Source organism: Mus caroli, chromosome 6 (assembly GCF_900094665.2).
Source record: "Mus caroli chromosome 6, CAROLI_EIJ_v1.1, whole genome shotgun sequence".
Taxonomy (NCBI): domain Eukaryota; kingdom Metazoa; phylum Chordata; class Mammalia; order Rodentia; family Muridae; genus Mus; species Mus caroli.
Genome location: NC_034575.1, coordinates 130,823,685 through 130,831,034, shown reverse-complemented (window position 1 = coordinate 130,831,034; position 7,350 = coordinate 130,823,685).

Genomic DNA, 7,350 nt, shown 5'->3' with positions numbered 1-7,350 from the left:
TCTTGAGAGGATCCCTGCTGCTAGCTTTTTTTTTGTTGGGATTCCAGATTTTTCACTAGGAGAGGAAAGTTGTCCCTGAAACTGTTTTACTTCTTTTTTCTTCTGTTGATTTTTCTGTGCATTCCAGGCAGTGTCAGAGGCTCTTAATCACATCCTAGAGCTGATTCTGACTTTTTATCACTCTACTTACTCACATCAGAAGGAAATGACTCTTTGAGATCTAGTATTGTCCCATAGGATCTGCATAGAAAGGGCCAGAAAACATGAACGCATTGATAAAATACTTTCCCCTTGTTTTCTTCCCTGACCTGTTCTCAAAGTTCTTTCTTTCAGGCCCTGTGTGCAACCTTCTAACTCTCTCATCTATACTTCCTCATTCTTGGCTTTTGAATTACATATTCCAACAATACAGAGGTTTTTGTATTTGGAACCATGGCAAAATATTGCCCCTACATTTGGCAAATAAGAATGTTTTGGCCTGTAATATATCAAAGACGATGTCTCCAAAGACAGAATAGTAATAAGGAAAGGAAGACTATATTAACATCAGGAAAGTTGCTAATTGGGTCTCCATGTAATATATGAACTCTCTACTTGTGCAAAGTGTTTTAGTCAGAGGTTCCAATCTCTAGAATAAAATATAACATGCCCATTAAATACCTTACATCTATACACTATAATGCTGAAAAGAATAAAAATAGTGATGTCCAACAAATTCAATGAATCACTAAGGACAATTTTACTTGTTTCATTTTATTTTTATTGGACATTATAAAGGAAAGGATTCCTTTCCTTTACTCTCTACTTTAAACTTTGTCTCCATATTTCCTCCCATGAGTATTTTGTTCCCCCCTTCTAAGGACTAAAACATCCACACTTTGGTCTTCCTTCTTGAGCTTCATGTGGTCTGTGAATCATATTGTAAGTATTCCAAGCTTTTGGGGTATTATCTGCTTATAAGTGAGTGCATACCATGTGTGTTCGTTTTGTAACTGAGTTACCACACTTCAAAATGACATTTTCTAGTTCCAACAATTTGCCTAAGAATTTCATGAGGTTATTGTTTCTCACAGCCTAGTGGTACTCCACTGTGTAAATGTTCCACATTCCTCTGTATCCATTCCTCTGTGGACATCTGGGTTCTTTCTGGCTTCTGGCTATTATACATAAGGCTGCTATAAATATAATGGATCATGTGTCCCTATTACATGTTGGAGCATCTTCCGGATATATGCCCAGGAGTGGTATAGGTGTTATACTACTCAGGTAGTATTATGTCCAATTTTCTGAGGAATGGCCAAATTGATTTCCAGAGTAGTTGTACCAGCTTGCAATCCCACCAAAAATGGAGGAGTGAGTGTTATTCTTCCTCCACATCCTAGCCAACATCTGCTGTCACCTGAGAGTTTGATCTTAGGCACTCTTACTGGTGTAAGGTGGAATCTCAGGGTTGTTTTGATTTGTGTTTCCCTGATCACTAAGGATGTTGAACACTCCTTTAGGTTCCCATGTGCTCTATGCTCTTCTCCACTTTCTTTTCTATTAGTTTCAGTGTATCTGATTTGATATGGAGGTCCTTAATCTACTTGGACTTGAGCTTTGTACAAGGACATAAGAATGGATCAATTTGCATTCTTCTACATGCTGACTGCCAATTGAACCAGCACCCTTTGTTGAAAATGCTGTCTTTTTTCCACTGGATGGTTTTAGCTCCTTTGTCAAAGATCAAGTGACCAGAGGTTTCAGTTCTTGGTCTTCAATTCTTTTCCATTAGTCTACCTGCTTGTCTCTATACTAATACCATGCAGTTTTTTAATCACTATTGCTTTATAATACAGCTTGCGGTCAGAAATGGTGATACCCCCAGAAATCCTTTAATTGTTGAGAATAGTTTTCATTCTCCTGGGTTTTTGGTTATCCCAAATGAATTTTCAAATTGGTCTTTCTAACTCTATGAAGAATTGAGTTGGAATTTTGATGGGGATTTCATTGAATCTATAGACTCCTTTTGGCAAGAATGGCATTTTTACTATATTAATCATGCCAATCCATGAGCATGGGAGATTTTTTACATCTTCGAAGTTCTTCTTCAATTATTTCCTTCAGAGACTTAAAGCTCTTGTCATACAGATATTTCACTTGCTAGGTTAGAATCACACCAAGGTATTTTATATTATTTGTGACTATGGTGCAGGGTGTCATTTCCCTAATTTCTTTTACAGCCTCTTTGTCCTTTGAATAGAAGAAGGCTACTGATTTGTTTGAGTTAATTTCATATCAAGCTACTTTGCTGAAGTAGTTTATCCACTGTAGTTCTCTGGTGAAATTTTGCAGGTCACATAAGTATACTATCATATCATTTGCAAATAGTGATATTTGACTTCTTCTTTCCAATTTGTATCACATTGATCTACTTTTGTTGCCTAGTTAGTCTGGCTAGGACTTTGATTACTATATTGAATATTTAGGGAGAGAGTGCACAGCCTTGTCTAGTCCCTGATTTTAGTGGGATTGCTTCATGTTTCTCTCAGTTTAATTTGATGTTGATTACTGGTTTGCTGTATATTGATTTTACTATGCTTAGTTATGGGCCTTGACTTCCTGATCTTCCCAAGTCTTTTACCAGGAAGGGGTGTTGAATTTTCTCAAATGATTTCTGAGCATCTCATGAAATGACCATGTGTATTTTTTTCTTTCAGTTTGTTTATAAAGTGGATTATATTGATAGATTTTCATATATTGAGTCATCTCTGCATCCTAGGATGAAGCCTACTTATCCTGATGGATTATTGTTTTGAATGTGTTCTTGGATTTGGTTTGCAAGGATTTTATTGAGTATTTATGCCTTGATATTCATAAGAAAACTTGGTCTGTAATTCTCTTTCTTTGTTGGGTCTTCTTGTGGTTTAAATATAAGCATAATTGTAGCTTCATAAAATGAATTGGCTAGTGTTCCTTCTGTTTCTATTTTGGGAAATACTTTGAAGAGTATTAGTATTAGGAAATCATTGAAGGTCTGTTAAAGACAAGAGCATCTCTTAATTCAGAAGATTTCTCCAGTGAGAATCTTATCTTTATCAATTTTATTGGCATCTACAGCTTTTCTTCTCCTGTGGAAATAAAGAAAAAAACATCTTTCCAATGTAACACATATCCATTCTGAAGTTGACAAATCTATTAACATCATCAATATTCACGATAGTTTTTATAACAACAACAACAAAAGAAAACCCACAACAACAACAGAAATTCAATGGGCTAGTAGGTTTTTTTTTTTAATATGTTAAGAATTTCCTTCTCGTGTAGCAAGCTGTTCTAGTGTCAGTAATGTTTCTGACTATTGACACCATGGTTCCACATATACAGGGTTATCAGGTAACCTTTTGAAGGGTTGGGTGGTCTGTACCTTTGAATGATGAACACCTGTCATGCCCTACTTATGGTCAACCTGGTCAGTCTGTGACTGTACTTGATAATACCTGTTAAAGTTGTTCTCAGACGCATGTTTTTATTTATTATTGGATTCTGAGATTGGAGGAATACTAATATGTGATTTCCATTGCTAAAACAAATCATGACCCTGATTTAGCTGTCTCTTGTGAGGCTATGCCGGTGCCTGGCAAACACAGAAATGGATGCTCACAATCAGCTATTGGATGGAACACAGGGCCCCCAATGGAGGAGCTAGAGAAAGTACCCAAGGAGCTAAAGGGGTCTGCAACCCTATAGGTGAAACAATAATATGAACTAACCAGTACCTCCAGAGCTCGTGTCTCTATATGCATATGTATCAGAAGATAGCCTAGTTGACCATCATTGGTAAGAGAGCCCCCTTGGTCTTGCAAATTCTATATGCCCCAGTTCAGGGGAAAACCAGGGGCAAAAAGTCGGAGTGGGTGAGTAGGTGAGCAGGGTTGGGGGAGGGTATAGGGGACTTTCAGGATAGCATTTGAAATGTATATAAAGAAAATAATAAATTTAAAAATTTTTTTAAAAAAAATTAGAAAGTTCTTATATCAACAGTTTAAAACTACAAGTGAAAGTTTAGAGAAGTAAGAAGTTCACCTAAGAGAAATAGAATGGAGGAAATATATTTGATATTCCAAGCAAGTGTGAAGTCAATTAGTTAAGAACAGAGAAAACCACACACACACACACACACACACACACACAAATCACAAAAACCAACAGCTAGTTACTTAAGAAAATCAATTAGAAAGATAATCCCTTAGCCAAATTAACTAAAAGGAAAGAAATGGTATAAAAATGGATAGTATCATAAATGAAAAGAGAGATAAAATAGAAGACACCAAGGAAATTAAAAGAATTCTTAGTTTTTACTTCAAAAGCCTATATATCAGAAAGTTGGAAAATCTTAATGAAATGGACAATTTTCACTTATCAATGTTAAATCAACATCAGGTAAATCAAATAACCCTATTAAAAATGGGGTACAGTGCTAAACAATGAATTCTCAACTAAGGAATACCAAATATCTGAGAGGCACCTGAAAAAATGTTCAACATCCTTAATCATCAGGGAAATGCAAACCAAAAAAACCCTGAGATTTTACCTCACACCAGTCAGAATGGCTAAGATCAAAAATTCAGGTGGCAGCAGATGCTGGCAAGGATGTGGAGAATGAGGAACACTCCTCCATTGTTGGTGGGATTGCAAGCTTGTACAACCACTCTGAAAATCAGTCTGGCAGTTCCTCAGAAAATTGGACATATTACTACCAGAAAATCCCACAATACCTCTCCTGGGCCTATACCCAGAAGATGTTCCAACTGGTTATAAGGACACATGCTCCACTATGTTCTTAGCAGCCTTTTCATAATAGCCAGACGCTGGAAAGATCCCAGATGTCCCTCAACAGAGGAATGGATACAGAAAATGTAGTACATTTACACAATGGAATACTACTCAGCTATAAAAACAATGACTTTATGAAATCCTAAGGGAAATGGATGCATCTAGAAGATATCATCCTAAGTGAGGTAACCCAATCACAAAAGAACACACATGATATGCACTCACTGATAATTGGATATTAGTCCAGAAACTTAGACTACCCAAGATACAATTTGAAAAACACATGAAACTCAAGAAGGAAGACCAAAATGTGGATACTTTGTTCCTTCTTAGAATGGGGAACAAACTACCCATGGAAGGAGTTACAGAGACAAAGTTCAGATCTGAGACAGAAGAAAGGGCCATCCAGAGACTGTCCCACCCTGGGATCCATCCCATATACAATCACCAAACCCAGACACTATTGCATATTCCAGGAAGATTTTGCTGACAGGTCCCTGATAGAGCTATCTTTTGTGATGCTATGCAAGTGTCTGGCATATACAGAAGTGTGTGCTCACAGTCATCTATTGGATGGAACACAGGGCCCCTAAAGTATGAGCTAGAGAAAGTCTACAAGGAGCTAAAGGGGTCGGCAACCCTATAGGAGGAACAACAATATAAACTAACCAGTACCTCACAGAACTGTGTCTCTAGTTGCATATGTAGCAGAGGATGACCTAGTCAGCCACCAATGGGAGGAGAGGCCCTTGGTCTTGTGAAGATTATATGTCGCAGTACAGGGGAATGCCTGGGCCAGGAAGCAGGAGTGGGTGTGTTGGGGAGAAGGGCAGGGAAAGCATATAGGGGACTTCCGGGATAATATTTGAAATGTAAATAAAAATAAAATCTAATAAAAAATGAAAAAAAGCTGGGCAGTGGTGACACGCCTTTAATCCTAGCACTTGGGAGGCAGAGACAGGAGGATTGCTGAGTTTGAGGCCAGCCTGGTCTACAAAGTGAGTTCCAGGACAGCCGAGGCTATACAGAGAAACCCTGTTTCGAAAAACCAAAAAAAAAAAAAAAAAATCAGGTAAAGGATTTGCCCTGCCTATATCCCCTAAATTAAAAAGAGACAGTCATTATACATCTTCCAATACACACTCCTCTAGAAAGGGCCAGGAAAAAGTGGTTTTAGTGCAGAATTCTACCAGACTTTCAAAAAAAAAAAGCTAATTCTCAATTTATTCCCCCAATTAGAAACAGAAGAAACACTGCAAACTCATTAAAGAAGCCGAAGAAATCCTGATACCTAAGCAAACAAAGATCCAACAAGAAAGAGAACTTTAGATTGATTAATCTTATGAATATTGATGCAAAAATAATCAATAGGTAGCCACAAATCCAATCCAGGAACACATCAATAATATCATCCACTATGATCACATAGTCTTCATCAAAGTATTGCAAAGATGGTTCAATATAAAAAGTCCATCAATGTAATGTACCATCTAAACAAACTGAAAAAAATCACATGATCTTCTCATTAGATGAAAACAAAAACAAAAACAAAATCATTGGGCAAACTACAATCACCTTTCATATTAAAATTATTAGAGGTATCAGGGATACAACGCACATACAATGACCAATCAAAACAATATACAGGAAACCATAGTGATCATCAAACTAAATGGAGGCAAACTTAAAGCAATGCAGTCACTTAAGAGACAAGGCTACCCACTCTCTTACTTCTATTCATATAGAACATGAAGATTTATCCGGAGCAATAAGACAACTAAAGGAGATCAAGTGGATACAAATTGGAAAAGAAATCACTGTATTATAATTTGTGGATGATATGATAGTATAAATAAGCAACCCCCAAAATTCCACCCCAAAATGTCTGTAGCTAAAAAACTGCTTCAGAAAAGTTGCTGTATACAAAATTAACTCAAAGATATCAGTAGCCATCATTTATAAAACTGATAAACTGTCCAAGAAAGAAATTAGTAGAACAACACCCTGTTCAATAGCTGTGAAAAATATTTGGTTTAACTCTATCCAAGCTTGTGAAATATCTGTATGAAAAGAACTTCAAGTAACTGAAGAAAAATACTGGAGAAGATATCAGTAGATGGAAAGAATTCCCACGCCCATCAATCGGAACGTTAACATAAGGAAAATGGCCATCTTTACAGTAGCAATCTATATTCAATGCAATCCAAATCAAAATTCCAACAAATTTTTTTACAGAACAAGAAATAGTAATTCTGGACATCCTATAGAAAAACAAAGCACCCTAGATAGCCAGCATAGCCCTGAATAAAAACAAAACAAAACAAAACAAAAAAACAAAAAAAAACTTTTGGTATAATCTCAATCCCTGAACTCAAGCTGTCCTACAAAGCAGTAGTGATAAAAAAAAAAAAAAAAGATTCATGATATTTGTACAGAAACACACATGTTTGTTAGTGCAATAAAATAAAAGTCCCAGAAATAAATCACACCCCTATGAACACTTGAGTTTTCTAAAGAAACCAAAAGCAGTAGAGT